This window comes from Equus caballus, chromosome 9 (genome assembly GCF_041296265.1).
Source record: "Equus caballus isolate H_3958 breed thoroughbred chromosome 9, TB-T2T, whole genome shotgun sequence".
Taxonomy (NCBI): domain Eukaryota; kingdom Metazoa; phylum Chordata; class Mammalia; order Perissodactyla; family Equidae; genus Equus; species Equus caballus.
In genome coordinates, this window is record NC_091692.1 from 58,254,539 (window position 1) to 58,276,402 (window position 21,864).

Sequence of the window (21,864 nt, forward strand, 5' to 3'; positions counted from 1 at the left end):
AAAAGGATTGACTCATTCTTTACTTTTGAGTAGTCCTTTTAAAACTTGTAAAAGCAATTTCACAACTAACTGCTTCCTGCAACATGTCTCTGAGATGGAGAAGAAAGATCTCATTATAGCTTTTTGATACATGAAGAAACTGATGCATGAGGAGGTTGTGAATTGCTAAGTAGTTAGTGACAGAATTTTAGCATCTTTCAGCTCCACAGCTTTAACAGCCAAATGTTGTGTTCCAAAATATTTCCCACAAGTTTCTGACTCTTGAAGTTTAAGTAAAATGACATGGCTGATACCTGGGGTTTGGTGTATTTGCAGTTGGCTGAGCTCAATTTTTGAATGGGCTAACCAAGTGCTACCCAATGTGTAGAAAGTGGAATGAGTATTAAAAGCCTGCTGGAATGTGAAAAAACTTTGAGAAAGGTCTCCTACTTGCACCACATCAGTGATTCTCACAATATGGTTTTTGGATCACATATATCAGAATCACTAGATTCTAAAAGTGCAGATTCTTGAACTCCACCCAGGCCTACAGAATTGGAACCTCTAGGGAGGGGACTTGGGTATCTATCTACCTTTTAACAAGCTGACAAAGTTTATACATGAAAATTTGAGCACCTCTGGATAAGGTAATCTCTCAGGTTCCTTCTGCATCTGATGACCTATGATTCTCTGAGTGAGAAAGACAAAGAAAGACAGCAGTCATGGATTTAATTTTGGCAGAGATTTCTTTACTCTTTTTTGTGTGTAAACTTTTTTTTTTTAAATTGTGGTAATAATAGCTTATAACATAGTGAGATTTCAGTTGCACATTATTGTTTGTCAAACACCACATAAATATACCCCTTTACCCCTTGTGCCCACCCTCCACCCCCATCCCCCAGTACCACTAATTTATTCTCTTTGTCCATAAGTTTGTTTATATTCCACATATGTGTGAAATCATATGGTGTTTGTCTTTTCTCTGTCTGGCTTATTTTGTTTAACGTGGTGCCCTCAAGGTTCATCCATGTGGTTTCGATTGGGACGATTTTGTCTTTTTTTGTGGCCGAGTAGTATTCCATTGTATATATACACCACATCTTCTTTATCCAATCATCCGTCAACGGGCACTTGGGTTGCTTCCACGTCTTGGCTGTTGTGAATAATGCTGCTGTGAACGTACGGGTGCATACGACTCTTTGAATTGTTGATTTCTAGTTCTTTGGGTAAACACCTAGTAGTGAGATAGCTGGGTCATATAGTATTTCTACTTTTAATTTTTTGAGAAATCTCCATACTATTTTCCACATTGGCTGTGCCAGTTTGCATTCCCACCAGCAGTGGATGAGGATTCCCTTTTCTCTACAACCTATCCAACATTTGTTGTTTATTGTCTTGATGATTATAGCCATTCTAATGGGTGTAAGATGGAATCTAAGTGTAGTTTTGATTTGCATTTCCCTGATGATTAGTGATGTTGAGCATCTTTTCATGTGCTTATTGGCCATCTGTATATCTTCTTTGGAAAGATGTCTGTTCATATCTTCTGCCCACTTTTTGACTGAGTTTTTTGTTTCTTTGTAGTTCATTTGTGTGAGCTCTTTATATATTATGGAGATTAACCCCTTGTCGGATATATGATTTTCTAATATTTTTTCCCAGTTGGTGGGTTGTTTTTTCATTTTGTTCTTGGTTTCTTTTGCCTTCTAGAAGCTCTTTAGTCTGATGAAGTCCCACTTGTTTATTTTTTCTTTTGTTTCCCTTGTCTGAGTAGACATGTATTTGAAAAGATCCTTTTAAGTCTGATGTTAAAGAGTGTACTGCCTATATTCTCTTCCACAAGTTTTATGTTTCAGGTCTTACCTTCAAGTCTTTGGTCCGTTTTGAGTCTATTTTTGTGCATGGGGAAAGATAATGGTTTACTTTTATTCTTTTGCATGTGGCTGTCCAGTTTCCCCAGCACCATTTATTGAAGAGACTTTCCTTACTCCAGTGTATCATCTTGGCTCCTTTGTCAAAGATTAGCTGTCCGTAGATGGGTGGTTTTATTTGTGGGCTTTCAGTTCTGTTCCATTGATCTGTGTGTCTGTTCTTGTACAGTACCATGCTGTTTTGATTACTATAGCTTTGTAATATATTTTTAAGTCAGGGGTTGTAATGCACCAGCTTTGTTCTTGTTTTTCAGTCTTGCTCTGGCTATTTGGGGTCTTTTGTTGCCTCATCTGAATTTTAAGGTTCTTTGTTCTATTTCTGTGAAGAATGTCATTGGGATGCTGATTGGGATTGCATTGAATCTGTAGATTGCTTTAGGTAGTATGGACATTTTAACTATGTTTATTCTTCCAATCCATGTGCATGGAATATCTTTCCATTTCTTTATGTCTTTATCAATTTCTTTCAGTAATGTCTTATAGTTTTCTTTCTATAGGTGTTTCACCTCCATGGTTAAATTTATTCCTAGATATTTTATTCTTTTTGTTGTGATTGTAAATGGAACTGTATTTTTGAGTTCTTGTTCTGTTAGTTTGTTATTTGAGTATAAAAATGCTACTCATTTTTGTAAGTTGACTTTGTACCCTGCAACTTTGCTGTAGTTGTTGATTATTTCTAGTAGTTTTCTGATGGATTCTTTAGGATTTTCTATATATAAAATCATGTCTTCTGCAAACAGTGAGAGTTTCGCTTCTTCAGTGCCTATTTAGATTCCTTTGATTTCTTATTCTTGCCTAATTGCCCTGGCCAAAACCTCGAGTACTGTGTTGAATAAGAGTGGTGAGAGTGGGCACCCTTGTTTTGTTCCTGTTCTCAGAGGGATGGCTTTTAGTTTTTACCCATTGAGTATGATGTTGGCTGTGGGTTTGTCAAATATGGCCTTTATTATGTTAAGGTACTTTCCTTCTATACCCATTTTATTGAGAGTTTTTATCATGAATGGATGTTGAATCTTGTTAAATGCTTTCTCTGCATCTATTGAGATGATCATGTGGTTTTTATTCCTGAGTTTGTTAATGTGGTGAATCACGTTGATGGATTTGTGGATGTTGAATCATCTTTGTGTCCCTGGTATGAATCCCACTTGATCATGGTGTATGATCTTTTTGATGTATTGCTGTATTCGGTTTGCCAACATTTTGTTCAGGATTTTTGTATCTATGTTCATCAGCGATATTGGCCTGTAATTTTCCTTGTTTGTGTTGTCCTTATTTGGCTTTGGTATCAGAGTGATGTTGGCCGTATAGAATGTGTTAGGAATATTTCCATCTTCTCCAATCTTTTGGAATAGTTTGAGAAGAATAGGTAATAAATCTTCTTTGAATGTTTGGTAGAATTCTCCTGAGAAGCCGTCTGGTCCTGGACTTTTATTTTTGGGGAGGTTTTTGATAACTGTTTCAATCTCTTTACTTGTGATTGGTCTATTCAGATTCCCTATTTTTTCTTGATTCAGTCTTGGGAGGTTGTAAGAGTCTAAGAATTTATCCATTTCTTCTAGATTGTCCAGTTTATTGCCATAGAGTTTTTCATAATCTCTTATAATCTTCTGTATTTCAGTGGTATCCATTGTAATTTCTCCTCTTTCATTTCTAATTTTATTTATTTGGGCCTTCTCTATTTTTTTCTTAGTGAGTCTGGTTAAGGGTTTGTCAATTTTGTTTATCTTCTCAAAGAACCAGCTCCTTGTTTCATTGATCCTTTTTATAGTATTTTTTTAGTTTCAATTTCACTTATTTCTGCTGTAGTTTTTATTATTTCCCTCCTTCTACTGAATTTGAGCTTTGTTTGTTCTTCTTTTTCTAATGCTGTTAGGTGTAGTTTAAGATTGTTTATTTGAGCTTTTTCTTGTTTGTTAGCATAGGCCTGTGTTGCTATGAATTGCCCTCTTAGGACTGCTTTTGCTGCATCTCAAATAAGTTGGTATAGTGTGCTTCCATTTTCATTTGTCTCCAAATATTTTTTGATTTCTCCTTTTCTTTCTTTGATGACCCATTGGTTGTTCAGTGTAAAACTTTTTTTGACATATAAAAAGCTGTACAAATTTCGGTTATGCAACTTGATAAGTTTGGAGATAAGTATACACTTGTGAGACCATCACCACAATCAATGCCATAAATATATCTATCACCTTCAGAAGTTTCCTCCTACTTTATTTATTGTGATAAGAACAGTTAACATTAGATCTATGCTCTTAACAAATTTTTAAGTATGCAATACAGTATTGTTAACTGTAGGTATTGTGCTGTACAATACATCTCTAGTACCTATTCATCTTGCATAACTCAAACTTTGTACTCTTTGACCAACACTGCCCCATTTCCCCCTCCCCCAGCACCTGGTAACCACCATTCTACTGTCTGCTCCTGTGAGTTTGACTATTTTAGATTCCTAATACAAGCGGGATCATGTAGTATTTGTTCTTCTGTGTCTGGCTTATTTCACTTAGCATGATGTCGTATAGGTTTATCCATATTGTTGCAAATGGCAGGATTTCCTTTTTTAAGGCTGAATAATATTACATTGTGTGTAAATACTACATTTTCATTATCCTTTCATCCTTCTATGTACATTTAGCTTGCTTCAATATCTTGGCTATTGAGAATAATGCTGCAGTGAACATGGGAATGGAGGTCCAGATTTCAATTCCTTTGTATATATACCCAGAAGAAGGATTGCTGGATTGTATGATACTTCTATTTTTAATTTTTTGAGGAACCTACGTACTGTTTTACATAGTGGCAGCACCAATTTACATTCCCACCAACAGTGCACAAGGATTCCCTTTTCTACACATCCTGGCCAAGATTTGTTATCCTTCTCTTTTTGATAATAACCATCCTAACAAGTGTAAAGTGGTATCTCATTTTGGTTTTGATTTGCATTTCCCTGATAATTAGTGGTGTTGAGCAACTTTTTCTTGTACCTGTTGGCCATAACTGATTGCTCTTCTTTGATGTCAGACTCTAGTTGTTTTAAGTTTGCCACAAATCAACTAATTCGTATGTGATGACAATATACTATTTTCATTATTTGTTTGCTTGTCCCAGTTTATTATCTGCTTTGGTCCTATTTCTTTCCTGCATAACTGCAGTAACCTTCAACCTCTTCTCATGCAAGTCCGTGTCCTTTATGCTATTATCAAAGGAGTTTTTTTGTGTATGTGTCTATAAAACAACAAACACAAAGAAGTCCCTCACACAGTTGATATGTTATTTCTTTCCATTACAAAACATTTAATTTCTCAACATGACTTGCTAGGCCTTTTCAAGAATTGCATCATACCTTATCTTTGGAGTTTTATCTCCCAAATTTTTCTCATCCATTCAGGAATCCTTTGGTTCTCAAACTAGTTAGGAAGCTAATTATCCAGAGTCAGTCATCTTGTTCCTGTTTTTTTTTTTTTTTAAATATTAAATAGCTTTATATTTTACTCCATCATTGGATCCAGGGGCAATCTTATTCACAGAAAATGTGCTAAACCATTAGACCATAAGCATTTACTAGTAGAAAATGCAAGCACTGGATTTAGTTTGGCTTTTTGAGTTTATTATATAATGTTTTTGTGTATTTATTTTTACTGTGTGCTACTTTTTACTATTAGAAAATTGAAAACAAGTACCAAAGAAATATTTGTGCAAGAATAACTTAAATTTAAGAATATTCTATATATTACTTTAGAAAAAAGCTTTTTGCAACAGATTGCCATTCTATGATTTAAACAATAAAATACCTTGATTTAGTTTGTGGAGCACCAGTGTTCTCTGTGAACAGTATTAAGTAGTAGGGCCTGTGTCCTTGTGGTTCTCTTTTTCTGGAATGTCTTTCTGAAGTTTTTACTCTTGAAGAACTCCTACTCATTGTTCAAGACCCAGTGGATTTTTCACCTTCTCTATGAAGTCTTCTCTGACCCCTACAGATAGAATTTACTACTCTCTTCTCTATGTTTTCCATGTTACTTGGGATATATGTCTATACTTTTTTATAATTAATACTGAACATAATAATAATAACAGTAATAATAATAATTATTATTCTGTTTCTGCCTCTCCTGCTAGGTTATATCTCATTTAGCTTTATACCTAGGTGCTCTATGGGGTACGGCACAAAGTTGATGTTTAATAATTGCTGTTAAATGAAAGTCTTGTTTTGACTAAGATATTTTCCCCTCAATAAATTTATCCTTCTGGGGCCAGCACCATGGCCGAGTGGTTAAGTTTGTGCACTCTGGTTCTACAGCCCAGGGTTTTGCCAGTTTGGATTCTGGGTGTGGACATGGCACCGCGCATCAAGCCATGCTGAGGTGGCATCTCATATAGCACAACCAGAGGCACTCACAACTAGACTATACAACTACATACTGGGGGGTTTTGGGAGAAGAAGAAGAAAAAGGAAAAAAAAGGAGATTGGCAACAGATATTAGCTCAGGTGCCAATCTTCCCCCCACCCCGAAAACAAATTTACCCTTCTTACTTTATTCTGTAGTACCTAGAACACAGGATCTTATATGAACCCATTTAACAATAATAGACTGAGCAAGTGATCTGGCTTCCCTCCTTGCTCTGGGAAATAGTTCAACTCTATCAAAGAGCAGTCAAAAAAATTCATATATTGAGAGTGATGTGAGGGCTATTGAAAAGCTTGGAACTACCTTCTTGGAACTAATAGACTTGTGTTGAGGGATTTCGGGGAAGATGATGGTGTAGGAGGACTGAACTCAGCTCCTCCAAGAAACAACAAATTTACAACTACCCTTGGAACAATGACCCCTGAGAGAGAACTGGAAACTGGATAAAAAGAATCTCCACAACAAGGGACAGCACTGACTGAGGTGGGAGAGGCAGAAATACCTTTCTGGGGAGGAAAAAGCCTCATTCTAGCTGTGGCGCTTCACAGCTGTGAGCAATCTTAAGGTACGAAGCTTTTCCTGGAGGAGCAGAGGATCTGAGTGGGAGAGTTTTGCCAAAATAAGCAGCTTTTGGATTCAGCACAACTGAGAGGAGTGTCATAGTATCTAGCTTTGCTGGCTATTAGCAACAATGGGGAAGACCCCCAGAAAAGCTGTTGGACATAATCTAAGAATAGTATACCAGCCAAGAATACTCTACCTGGCAAGGTTAGCATTCAGAATGGAAGGAGAGAGAAAGAGTTTTCTATACAAGCAAAAACTAAAGGACTTTATCACCAATAAATTAGCCTTACAAAAATGTTAAAGGGACTTATTTAAGTGGAAAAGAAAAGACAGAAATAGGAATAAGCAAATTATGTAAAAAAAAAGACTGGTAAAGGGAAACATACAGTAAAGGTAGCAGATGAACAACCTATGAACCTAATATAAAGTCAAAAGACGAAAGTACTAAAATTATCTATTTCCATGATAAGAGGTTAATGGATACACACATACGCAAAAGACATTAAATATGATAACAAAAACATAAAATACGGGGGAGAGGAGTAAAAGAGTAAAGCTTTTAGCAAGAGATCAAACATAAGAAACCATCAACTTAATATAGATTGCTATATAAATAGGTTATTATATATGAACCTCATGGTAATCACGAACCAGAAACCTATAATAAATACACAAATAATTAAGATAAAGGAACCCAAACATAATACCAGAGAAAGCCATCAAACCATAAGGGAAGAGGGCAAAAGAAGAAGAAAGGAACAGAGAAGAACTACTAAAACACCCAGAAAAAAAGTGGCTCAGATAAATAGAATCAGAATTGAAAGAGGAGAAATGACAATGGACACCTCAGAAATACAAAAGATTATAAGAGAATACTACAGAAAGCTATACACCAACAAACTGGATAATCTAGAAGAAATGGATAAATTCTTAGAATCATACAACCTTCCAAAACTGGATCAAGAAGAAATAGAGAATTTGAATAGGCAAATCACCAGTAAGGAGATCGAAACAGTAATCAAAAACCTCCCCAAAAATAAAATTCCAAGACCAGCTGGCTTCCCTGATGAATTCTACCAAACATTCAAAGAAGACTTAATATCTATCCTTCTCAAACTCTTCCAAAAAATTGAAGAGGAGGGGAAACTTCCTAACTCATTCTATGAGATCAATGTCACTCTAATACCAAACCAGACAAAGGATAACACAAAAAGCGAAAATCACAGGCCAATGTCACTGGGGAACGTCAATGCAGAAATCCTGAACCAAATACTAGCAAATTGAATATAATACATTAAAAAGATCATACACCATGATCAAGTGGGATTTATTCCAGGGATGCAGGGTTGGTTCAACATCTACAAATCAAACTGATACCACATTAACAAAATGAAAAATAAAAATCTCATGATCATCTCAATAGATGCAGAGAAAGCATTTGACAAGATACAATTTATGATAAAAACTCTGAATAAAATGTGTATAGAAGGAAAGTACCTCAACATAATAAAGGCCATAGATGACAAACCCACAGCCAACATCATACTCAGTGGGGAAAAACTGAAAGCTATACCTCTAAGAACAGGAGACAGACAAAGATGCCCACTTCTACCAGGCTTATTTAACAACGTAGTTTTGGCAGTCCTAGCCAGAGCAATTAGACGAGAAAAAGAAATAAAAGGGATCCAAATTGGAAAGGAAGAAGTAAAACTGTCACTTTTTGCAGATGACCTGATTTTATATATAGAAAACCCTAAAGAATCCACCAGAAAACTATTAGAAATAATAAATGAATATGGTAAAGTTGCAGGATACAAAATCAACATGCAAAAATCAGTAGTGTTTCTATACACTAACAATGAAGTAGCAGAAAGAGAAATTAAGAATACAATCCCATTTACAATTACAACGAAAAGAATAAAATACATAGGAATAAAATTAACCGAAGAGGTGAAGGACCAGTACACTGAAAACTATAAAACATTGTTGAAAGAAATTGAAGAAGACACAAAGCAATGGGAAAATATTCTGTGCTCTTGGATTGGAAGAATTAACATAGTTAAAATGTCCATACTTCCTAAAGCAATCTACAGATTCAATGCAATCTTTCTCAAAGTTCAAACAACATTTTTCACAGAAATGTAACAAAGAATCCTAAAACTTATATGAAACAGCAAAAGACCCCAGATAGCCAAAGGATTCCTGAGAAAAAAGAACAAAGCTGGAGGTATCACATTCCCTGATTTCAAAATATGCTACAAAGCTATAGTAACCAAAACAGCAAATTACTAGCACAAAGACAGACACACAGATCAATGGAAACAGAATCAAGAGCCCAGAAATAAACCCACATTTTTATGGACAGCTAACTTTTGACAAGGGAGCCAAGAACATACAATGGAGAAAGGAAAGTCTCTTCAATAAATGGTGTTGGTAAAACTGGACAGCCACATTCAAAAGAATGAAAGTAGACCATTATCTTACACCATGCACAAAAGTTAACTCAAAATGGATTAAAGATTTGAATGTAAGACTTGAAACCATAAAACTTCTAAAAGAAAACTTAGGCAGTGCACTCTTTGACATCAGTCCTGGCAGCATATTTTCAAATACCATGTCTGACCAGGCAAGGGAAACAAAAGAAAAAATAAACAAATGGGACTACATCAAACCCAAAAACTTCTGCACAGCAGAGGAAACCATCAACAAAACAAAAAGACAACCTAGCAATTGGGAGAAGATATTTGCAAACCATATATCTGATAAGGGGGTAATATCTACAATATATTAAGGACAACGACAAACAAACACAGCATTGGAGATTGGATTGGTGGTTACCATAGGGCAAGGGGAGGAGGAGGGAGGGCAAAAGGTGGTGATTAAGCTCACATGTGAGGGATGCACTATAATGAGTTTTTGGGTGGTGAACATGATGTAATCTACACTGAATTTGAAATATATTATGATGTACATCTGAAAATAAACAAATTAATAAAAACTAAATTAATTAAAAAAAAACTCCTGCATCTCAGCAACAACAAAATAAGCACACCAATTAAAAAATAGGCAAAGGATCTGAACAGACATTTTTCCAAAGAAGATATACAGATGACCCACAGGCACATGAAAAGATGTTCAACATCACTAATTATTAGGGAAATGCAAATCAAAACTACAGTGAGATATTACCTTGTGCCCGTCAGAATGGCTATAATTACCAAGATAAGAAATGACAAGTGTTGGAGAGGACGTGGAGAAAAGGGAATGTAAACTGGTGCAGCCACTGTGGAAAACAGTATGAAGATGCCTCCAAAAATTAAGAATAGAACTACCATATGATCCAGCTATTCCACTGCTGGGCATTTATCCAAAGAACATGAAAACACAAATGCATAAAGATACATGGCACTCCTGTGTTCATTCAGGATCATTCTCAATAGCCAAGACATAGAAACAACCTAAGTGCCCATCAAGGGACGAATGGATAAAGAAGATGCGTTATTTATACACAATGGAATACTACTCAACTATAAAAAAAAGATGAAGTCTTGCCATTTGCGACAACATGGATGGACCTAGAGGGTATTATGCTAAGTAAAATAAGTCAGAGGAAGAAAGTCAAATACTGTATGATCTCACTCATAAATAGAAGATAACAACAACAACAAACACATAGATACAGAGATTAGATTGGTGGTTACTGGAGGGGAAAGGAGGAGGGAGGAGGGCAAAAGGGGTGACTGGGCACATGTGGATGGTGCTGGGTGGTAATTAGTCTTTGGGTGGTGAACATGATGTAATCTACACAGAAATGGAAATATAATGATGTACACCTGAAAAAAAATAAGAAGAAGCTTTAAGAGGAAAAAAAGTACTTCAAGCACAAAGCAAAAGTAGGAGAAAAAAATGATAGCAATAAATACCTGTTAAAGGATTAAAAAAAACCAGACTTGAGTCTGGCCAAGGGTAGAGCAATTGCACACCTAGGGATGGAGAGCTGAAAACAGAAAGCGCCTGCAGCCTGAAAATGAACAAAATGTTCCTAAGTAAAAGTGATTGAAAATAATGTGATGCTCCACTAATAGTTGAAGGTGAAGAGGAGAACTTGTGAGATTTTGTCATAATTACATGCTGGGGTACTCTGGAAATTTATTTTCCTAATTCAAAGTGTTCTTTTTCTGATTCAGAAGTACATTAGTGATTGTTTACTGGGTACAGAGTTTCAATTTGGGAAGATGGAAAAAATTCTGGGGATGGATGGTGGTGACAGTTGCATAGCAGTGTGAAGGTACTTAATGCCATAGAACTGTATACTTAAAATGGTTAAAATGGTAAATTTCATGTTGTGTATATTTTGCCACTTTACAATTTTTTTAAGTATATTAATTATCAGAAAAAGAATAGACTCATGTCTGTCTCAATCTGGATTAGGGCCAATGCTTTGGAATCTCAGTCAGCAAGTATCAGAACTCAGGAATTCATAATCTTTCAATCTGATCTGAAAATTGCTGAAATCGTTTGTTAATAAATAACAAAGACCTTCGAGGACTGTATGTAAGAGAGAGGAAGCCTACAGCTTGGAAGGGGTACGCTTCTGTCAGTGTGGAACTCTGGAAAGAGGCTTAGTTCAGGTCTGGTAAAGAACGTGAGAATGAGGGAAATGTAAGGACACAGTAGTCAAGAAAGTATTTTAGTCCTGGGGGTTGGCTCCAGTGTGAGAAAACAGGCACTTTACACTGTTGCTGAGGATAGAAGTGTACATTGGTACAGCCTTCCTAGAGTACATTTTTGCAATGCATAGTAAAAATCTTAAAGGTGTTTATCTTTTTTATTTTTACCAATTCCACTTCTAAGAATTTTTCATAATGAAATAGTCTGAGAAGTATGCTAAGGTATTTGTATAAAGATATTTATTTAGAACCAATCCAAAGATTCAAAAATAGGAAACTGTTCAAACAAATTGATTCATCTATACAAGGGAATATTACACAGGCATTCAAATAATAATGTAGAGTTATATTTATGGAAGTGGAAAGAGGTACGTGATATATTGTCACATTTACAAAAAAGCTGCCCGTAAATCCATAGGTAGGTTATGATTAATTTTTTAAAACATATATATTTATGTATCTGTGTACCAAGTAATTCTGGGAAGTATACACTGAGAGATTTTTTCTTTTGGCTTATTTTGATGTTACAGATTTTCTACAGACAAAATATAATGCTGGAGTTATAAAGAGAGAATTTTTTTCAAAGTTATTAGCTATAGAAAGGATAATTCTTTCAGATTGGCGTTCTCCAGATTGTATGACTAGTGCTTGGAACAGAGTAAATGTATCACATGTTTTAGCAAATAGTAGGCAAACAACTTTACTCCCAACTTGGCAGTATTAGGTAGTTACTGGAGAGACTTTTCTGAATTTTATTCATTTGTCTTCTTCCACTGGACCTGCTTCTGCAGGATAGCTGTTTTTTGGTTCCTGAGGTCTTTTCTCCTTCCCTGGTTTCCCCTTTTTGGATACCAGCATAAGTGTGAGATTCCTTCCCTTCCTTGGTGTGAGGTTGTGCACCTTCCTGTGTCTGAGCGTTGCTGGTATATTTCTGGATGGTCATTAATTACTTTTGTTCATTTCATTAAAGGTTTTGAGAGTCAGGTTTCATGATCCCATGTTATTCCATCATTTTATCCTGTGAGTCTTTCCAGTGCTGTTAGGTTTAGAAAGTTCTTCCTCTTTAAAATTTGACAAATATTTATCTTGCTTCAAAAATATTTTTTTGTGTAATACTAAAATTTATTTGAAATCCATTTTTGTATGGTTTGAAATGAGACAGTAAATTGATTTTTTTCTTTCACAATACTTACCAGTTTTACATAAATCACTTTTAGAGTAATCCATTTTTTCCATATAGTTTTGTGATGTGTACTTTGTCATATGTTATAATGTGTATGAATCTATTTCAGGCCTGTTTTGTTGCATTGATCTGTCTGTTAATTCTCATACCAGCATTATACTGTTTTGATTATTAAAGGATTAAAATACAATTTAACGTCTAGTTTGGGTACGTGTTCAATGATTTTGCTTTTTCTTTTTTTAATATAGCTATCTTCACACACGCTGCCTTATACAATGCTTGGCATTATGTCAAAAATATGAATTTATTTGGGAATAATTGACATTTTCTGTTGTTTAGTCTACCCCTCCAGGAGCATGTTTTATTTTTCCATTTGTTTAAGTTCTCTTACTTATTTCATCTCTCAAGGTTTTGCTGAAGTAATTTATAATGTGTAGCTATTGTGAATTGGAACTTCCCCTCATTCCATTTTCCAACTAGTTTTTGCTAGTATATAGAAAACTGATTCTTAAATATCTATTTCATAATTAACCAATTTGTTGAGTGTTATTATTAGTTTTAATAGTTTTTTGGTTCTCATATATTTTCTAAAAAAAAATCCTGTCATCTTGTGCAAATAATTATAATTTCTATCCTCTTTTCAAATATTTGTTTATCTTGTTTCTTCTCTTGAATGTTAGTAGTGATCCTGGCCATGCTTACTTTCCTTCTGATTTTAATGAGAACAACTTTAGTAATTTCCTACTAAGACATATTTGCGATAGGTCTAAGAGAGATTAGGAAATAGACTTTGCTTCTTAGTTCCTAGCCACTTCCTAGTTCAGAAAAAAAGTGTTGAATTTTATTGAATGCTCTTTTGTCCTTTTTTGATAATTATGTACTCTTTCTTATTTGACCTAGTGATGTGATGTGTTATATTAATATATTTTCTAATATTAAATAATCCTTGAATTGCTGAGGTAATCCCTACTTGATTGTGCTGGCTTATTAGTTTAATATACTTTGACTTAATTTCACTGGTTCCTCGTTTAGGATTTTCACAACTGTATCCCATAAATGAATCGTGTGTGGAGTACCATTTCTTTAAGTGTTTTCTAAGACGGAGTATTATGAGGAAAAAGGATGGTTTTGTCGTCAGATACATTTGAGAAAGGTATATTAAAACATTTAAACAAATTTCTTTGCTTCAGGAGTCTCAGAGACATTAATATGCTAATACATGCTATAAATCTCTGAAACTGTGTTTTCCAAACTAATTCACAATAGACTTTCCGCGCCTAAGAAAATGACATTAATTTCCAAGGAATCCTCTTTGGAAAATGCTAGTCATTGTCATATTTTGGTATCAGAGTTATGTTAACCTCATAAAGTGAATTGGGATAGCTTTTTATAATTTTATATGCTCTGGACTAGATTATGTAATATAGGTGTTAATCAGTTTCTTGAAAACTTGAAAGGCCTATAGCATTGTCTGGAACAGTTTTGCAAATTATCCCTTGATGACATTTGTAATGTCTTCCATGAATATTCAGCTTTCCTGTTCTATCGAATTAATTTTCTTAATCTATGTTTCTAAGAAAGTGTTCACTTTTTTGAGATTTCTAAATTTCTTAAAATATCATTATGGGTAAAATTCTCTTTAACTCTTAAGACGTGTTTACTTATCTGTTTGTAAATAAAATGAAAAGAAATGATCTATGTCAAATGCTTGAACCACAGTGCATGGCACTTAGTAAATGGTGAACTCTTTTACTTTCTACCTCCTTTCTAATTTTGTTTCTTTCTTTTTTATTTATATTTATAAGAACTTTGTCAATTTAAAAACTCTTTTCCCAAATAGCCATCCCTTCTACTTATCTATCTACCTATATCCATCTATTTTATTGTTTTAAAATTCATTAGTTTTCTGCTTAAATTCTCATATTATTCTTCCTGATTTTCTCAGTTTTTTTTCTTTTCTAGCTTCTAGATTAAATAGTTCATTTAAACAAAATTCTTCGTTAGTAATAAAAATATTGTCTATTAATTTGATTAAAAATAACTTTGTATTTTGTGGTCCTTTATGCACATGGTGCAATATTTGAAGTTTACGAAAGGGCTTACAGAGAAGAGTGAGTCCCTTTCCTTCCCCTGCCCAGTGTTCTCCTCATCAGGAGGTGACCACAGATGCCAGGTTCTTGTGTTTCCCTCCAGAACTACTGTAAGTGGATCTGGCTTTTGAGTATAGCTTGATCAGGAATGCAAACATTGTTACTTAGTTATTATTTTCATTAGGTTTAAATAGGCTCTATTTTTCATTTAAAATTTCTCATTTGATACAATAATGAGAGAGTGGCTTTAAAACTCTTCTTCATAGGATATTACATTATTTTGTTATTAATTTCTATTTTTATTGCATTGTGATTAGAGAATGTAGTCTATAATTTATACTGTTTGGAAATTCCTGAGATTCATTGTGTGATCAATTACATGGTCAATTTTTATAAACATTTCATACTTATTTAAAAATGTACTGTCTCTAAAGGCACAAAGTATATAATTACTAATTCAAAATAATTTTTATTTATTGTAGCTTACTTGATCTATTATTATAGAGAGTAGTAAATTACTTTCCTTCTCAAATTGAACTTTTGTCAATTTTTATCTATATTCCTGATAATTTTTGTGTTTTGTATTTTATACCATAGTATGTGGCACATAAAGTCTAATAATTCTCATATATTTATTCTGGATTGTAATTTTTACTTCTTTTAAAAAAATCCTAAAAGTAACACTTATATCTAGAAATAAGAATTCAGATAATAGTAAAGGACATCAAATGAAAAGTAAATCTTTTTTTTTCCAGACACCCCATCTGTGATCTCACACTTCAGTGGTAATTACTTTTGAATATTTTTTACTATTTTTATTTCTTCTGGTGGTTACTTTCATAACTCTAAATAATATGTTTATATCTTTCATTCTTAATTTATTAACTGTAAATATTATCTATCTATGCTTCAGTATGAAAATTAAGGTTTAAGTTATTTATACTACCCTTATCTCTTCTTCTCAAATCCCTCCTAATATTTTTTTTGTAAACTTTATAATTTTAAAAAGTTCTTAAACTCCAACTTTTTGATTCATCAGCTTTAAACATTTTTTGACTATTATTTAAGATGGGGAAATGAATTTCCCAATTTAACATTCTTTGTGCCCCTCTTTCTCTACCATCCAACTTGTGTTAGCTATGTTATCACTTTTATATGGGGAAAATTTAGAGCGTTCTGTTCTCTAATTATAATAAATCTTCCATACTTTGTCTGTGGGTTGACTCTGAAAGTTAAATACTGGCAGAAGAATTTTAGTATAATAGTTACGTAAATATTTATTGCATATTTGGTAAGAATATTGGATATGTTGAGGAGACAGAGCATTCAACACCTGTGCCCTTTTAAGGGGAATGTTCCAAAGGTCAAGGGAAGATGGATGGTCTCTCTCTCTTTTAATATTCGCTATTACTGAGACTCATGCTGTGATTTAACTTGTTTCATATTTGAAGCATTCTTGGAAACTTATTTTTTCCTGGAGTTTCTAATTGTCTAATTTTCTTTTTCTTGAGAAAAGAAACACATGCCTTTCTACCATATTACCAATATCTTGCAACTGTTAATCATAGTATTGTTGAATTCTTTAGTATGTATTGACCTATTTCTAGGTCTTGTCTAGAGCTATCATCCTGTGATTTTTCTTAATTTTATTTTTGGATTAGTTCCACTATTTCTTACATCCTGTATATTTCTATTTTTTTATTCCTTTTTTCCCCCTGCAGTACATATTCAAGTGATTTTTTTTTTTCCCAGCAAAGTTGCATTGGAGGTAAATTTTCTGGGTCCTTGCTTTTCTGAAAATGTCTTTATTTTTGACTGATATTTTGCTGTATAGAATTCTACATTTAAAATATTTCCTCTCAGTAATTTGAAGAAATTTCTCTTTTGTCTTTTACCATGTACCATTCCTGATAAAAAGTCTGATGCCAAGCTGATTCTCTTTACTTTCTAGGTAACCTGAATTATTCCTTCTGGAAGATTCTAAGATTTTCTTTTTAATTTTAGTTGGGAAGCAGTGCTCTATCACAAATTCTATGTTCTTCACAGTCATTCTGTTCTTCTTGTTGTTAATGTTTTTCAACTTATGATTGCATTTTGGGTTTCCTTATATTTTCATATTTTAGCCAGTTCTTTTGCCAGCTTCTTCTCTAATTATTGTGTTCTGACCTCGTTTCATAGAGATGGTAACCTTTTACATCTTTGTGAAGACAACAAAATATCGTTTAATTTTTCACTTGTTATAGAAAACTGTTGTTAGAAGTTTCTCTTTCTTTGAGGTTTTAGAGTGATATCCCTTTTTCCTTTTGCTGAAGTTTTTTTTTTTCCATAAGCCCACTGTTAGCTCTTTCTTCTATTTTTTTTCTCATTCTTGAACTGTGTGAGATCTAACCAGGCTTTGTCTCTGTTAACAAAAAGAATAGGTGAATTATTTTTTAGTCCACTTACTGTTCACATGTTCTGCTCAGATTTAGCCTGAAAATTTAATTTGATGTTTCCTTTATTTCTTATTTTTATGTCTAACATGCATTCATCTGTCATGGATTTAGGTGTATTACAGTTAACATCTTAATACAGCTCTTGCATTTTTTAAAATTATAAGATTACATGCAATTTGCAGTTGTTTAAATAATGTAAAACATTAAATACTCTTTCACTTGCGCTCCCAGAATGTGAGCTCTTCCTGTCTTTGCTCCTATTTATAAAGTTTTTTCCTAAAAAATTGTTCTTTCACCTATATTCATAACTTTGCTAAGGTAAACTGAGGTCTCTTAGCAAAAGTAGAGTGGGCAGAGCTGTTGGGACAGGAAGACTGGTTTGGGTAGCAGTCCATGACTGTAGAAAAAAAAGAGTTCCCATAAAACTGATGCTGCTCACCATATTTTTGCCCACTGCAGCCACTGTGTTCTAAAATTTAGTGTAGACTTTAAGGGTAATTAAGATCTTTTCCTATTTCTTTGGAACCATTCATTCTGTCTGGTTGTGAGGATGAAGCATGTGGTGTATGGTTTAAGAATACACTTCCCAACCCTTTCCCACTGATGCTGTATTAAATGGAGTTTTTTACGCTCAGAGTGAATGGCTCTTCCTGCTGATACTCAGCTTTCTGTACTTTGCCAGTCATTGTGTGTGTGTGTGTGTGGTTTTATAATGAGAAGTAGGAAGAAGCCCTATCATGCACTTATGGCCTTCTATCATTTTATGAAGTCTAACCATTGGCCTGTTACTGAATTTTGATGAGCTAGGCATCTCAGGTGGCATTTTGGTTTTGTCCTTAGTTATTATTATTTATTTTGCTTTTCATGTTTTGTGTTTATGTTGTATATTTAATTCATTCTTGGGGGCTGTATCATCTCTCACTTAAACCATCTTGGATTCTCTCCCAACCTCTTTACCCCAGAAGTCTTGTGTGAGTCTTCTTATTGCTTCCACATTGCAGCTTACCACTTGTATCACCATTTAGACTGTGAGCCACTTCCTTGAAGGTGGGAGCTAAGTCTTAACTCTTTATTTTCCCTGTAGAGTAGATGTTCAATACATATCTACTGAGAAGCTGGTCAGCTTCATGAAGAAGATATGATTGAGCTCCTTCTCCTCTTTCTTCCACCAAAGCTAAAACATGGAAAAGGATAAGATTTGAGTAATATTTTCTAAGGAGAATTTGGAACCCAGACACCTACTATGGAGGCTTTATAGTTTTTAAAAAAATGCAAGAGAAAAAGAGATTTTAGGATTAGTGTATATTAGTATGTATTAATACAACCCTTGCTTTGTAGTCTCTTGGTGGGGGAAATAATGTGCTATCTAGTTGTGTTTCCTGGGACCAACTCAGTAAGTGTGCTCTGCAGGATGGGCTCACTGACCTTGCTCCCATCCCTGTCCTATGTTTCATCTAGCTTCAGGGGGCTTATCTTATTCTTTTGTCTTCTTTCATACCTTTCCCCAAAACCTCCAGTGAGAGAAGAGATTTTAGTATTAGGAAATGGTCTGTTGAATTCCAAAGTCAGAAATAGACCACATGAATATGTATAAAGCATTAAAACTCTTCTTTGAAGTGTGATTTCCTGACTAATGGATGCTTCTGGGTTGATTTTTTTTTCACTCAGTTAAACCCTATTCGGACCAACTTGCATTTTGGGTGAACTTAAGAACCTTATGATTAGCATCCATTAGCATTTCTATAACATTTTATATTGCAATAATAATACCTTTTGAAATTTCTATACCATATCTTTCACAGAGTGCTTTACGCCTGTTATTTTATTCGATACTCCCAACAATGCTGTGAAGAACGTTGGGAGTCTATTATCATTCCATTTTATAGATGAGGAGACTTACGTGTAGAACATTTAAGTGACTTTTCCAAAGTCATGCGGTGAGTAAGGCGGCAGCATGTTCACTAGGAGCCATGTCTCTAGCTAGTATGACAAGGATGTGCTGCCTTTTAGTTAGTGACAGGAAATGATTGCTAACTTTAAGCATTTACAACATGCCAGCTCCTGTGTTAGGCCCTTTATATACATTTTGTCATTTAATACTCTTCATCACCCTGCAAAGTAGGCCACTGTATTATCCCTCCAATTACACATAAGGAAACTGCAATTTAGACAGGTTAGGTGACTTGGTCAAGGTCACACAGCTAGTCTGGTAGAGCTTCAGTTTGAAGCTAGGTTTCCCTGATTTTATAACCCAAGCTCCTAGCCTCTTGGCTCCCTCTTAGCTTTTTTGGATTGAGCTTTTGAAGATGTTCAACACAGCATAGCTTTTAAAAGGCTGTTCCATTTCTTATGATTTCCTGATGTGATTACAAACACCATTCTCTTCCCTATGACTCCTACAGTCTGGGGCCTATTGTCAGTGGTACACTTGTGAGCTACACAGATAAGAAGGGCAGAACAAGTGAGGGGAACTAACATTTACTGAGCTCCCATTATATGCCCGGTGGCTGTTAGAAACCTGTATCACAAGAACTCTGTAAGTCTGGTGTTATCATTCCCACTTCATGGAGGAGGGAACACAAATTCAGAGTGAAGAAATGTGTACAAGCTTGTAAGTGGAGGAGTCAGGGTTTTTACCCAGGTCTGTCAGTGGTGATGCTAATGAGAAGGAACACTATTTCTCAGGGTCCTATGGAGGACGGTCTTTAACCAACAGAGATGCATTTCACTTCTACTAGTTATGAGGCATTATAATTGATATTCTGGAGCCCCTTAAAGTGTTTTATGAAGGAACTCATAAGAGAATCCAAAGAAAAGAAAAACTGTGGCAAGTTTTAGGCTACATTGCTTAGTTTATATCATGTTGCCAGCAGGCCTTTGACTGAAATACCTAGGAACTGGGACTTAACCAGCAAAAACACACTAGTAAACATCATAATGACACACACATTGAGGAAAATCATGTTTTTAATTTTAAATGCTATGCAGTCTTGCCTTATATAGTCAATGCTGGGAAGTTGTGGTATGCCAGAAAATGATTTACATTTTGGCCTTAGGGCAAAAATATGGAGCTTGTCGTTATGTCAGAGAGAGGCAAAATCTTCTAACGAAAAAACCTAAAGCTATAAACTTTTCAGGATGTGTGTTGATTAAACTGTTGTGTGGCTGAGCATTTTGCCTGAAACTTCATAGAGAATAAGCAGCTGTTAATGACTTTCAGGTAAAAACCTCCCTTCTGAATCTTCAGTGCTCTATTCCCAAAGTACAGAATTGTGGGTGACAAGCATTTTCCTGATCCTTCTAAGGCCTTCCTGGTCTGAGGCTGTTTTGGGTGAGGAAGACCGTCCCTGCTGGATTTTTGGTTCATGGGAAGAAAGCTGCATGTCTGCCCATGATATGCACAATCTGGCCTACAGTCTGTGATGCCAATCAGATGCAGATAAATTGCCATACAGACAAGCTGCCTCATGAATGTGACTTTGCCACCTCCAGGGACCAGGGCTTTCTGCACCTGTGATCCAGCATCCCTCATTTTCCTCCCTGGCAGCACTGGATGGACTTCTCCAACGGGGAGCCCTCTCTGTAGCATCTATGTGGTGACCGGGGGAGTGATTGCTTACCCCAGGGAACTGGAGTAGAGGGTTACCACGGAGAAGGTGGAGAGTTTTCCTGTTTTCTTTATCCTTCCTCTCCTTGAGAAAAGTAGACTCTAGCAGTAGTTCAGAGAACCAACTGTGCAGTCACAGATCTGGGTGCAAATTGTGGCTCTGTGCCTCATTCACTGTCTAACCTTGACCATGTCATTTATTCTCTCTAAGCCTCGTTTCCATCTATAACCTCTAGGTGTTAACGATACCCAGCTCATAGAGTTGTTGTGAGAATTAAATGAGATAATGTGATATTAAATCCTTAGGACTTGATAAAGATTAGGTATTATTATAACTGTTACCTCCACTAATAGCATCAAACCTTGGGTCTAATCAGGGCTCAGTCTCTTTACTGAGACATTAATATATTCATAACCACTCTGCTATTCTGCCCCTTTTCTGAATGCATCACAGTTAACTCATGAACTTAGGCCACTAAACAAATGGAATTTATCAGCTGCAGACCCCCATGTGCCACTTGCTTGATAGCAGGGAAGGTGTGTGTATGTGTGTCTGTGTGTCTGAGAGAGGGCTTGCCAAAAATATTTGCTCTATAGCTGTGTTATCACTCTATCATGTGCTGGTGTGGCTTTATGGGAAGTATATCTTGGATGTTTGTTATACATTATTTTTAGCTGGAGTTTATTTTTCTAGGGAAATAAGAATTTCATTTTTTAGAATTGACAGTTATTTTGTACAAGTAGTTTATGTCTACAAAAAGTCCAGGTTTTTATCTTTTATGTTTGGTTTTGAGGCACTGTATGTGAAATGTTGCTGAACATTAGAACTTGAAAGAGCTTGGATTTGGGGTCAGAATGGGGTTCAGATTCCAGCTGTGATACGTACCAGCTGTGAGAGCCTTAATTTCCTCATGCGTGAATGTAAAAATACCTACTTAATGGGATTAAAAGAGAAAAAAATATAAGAAAGTATCATATTATGTAACACATAACAGTCTC

General features: G+C 35.1%; 1 protein-coding gene across 4 annotated transcripts in view; it reads left to right on the top strand.

Moving 5' to 3' along the window:
* CPQ (carboxypeptidase Q) overlaps positions 1-21,864 on the top strand; it is a 462,573-nt gene that overhangs the window by 61,812 nt on the left and 378,897 nt on the right. Inside the window, exon 2 of one of the 4 annotated variants that reach the window (XM_070222379.1) lies at positions 15,579-15,608. The exons of the other annotated variants lie outside the window; for them this stretch is intronic. The gene's annotated coding sequence lies outside the window, so the exon portion shown is untranslated. The remainder of the gene's footprint in view (positions 1-15,578; positions 15,609-21,864) is intronic. 4 annotated transcript variants of the gene reach the window in all.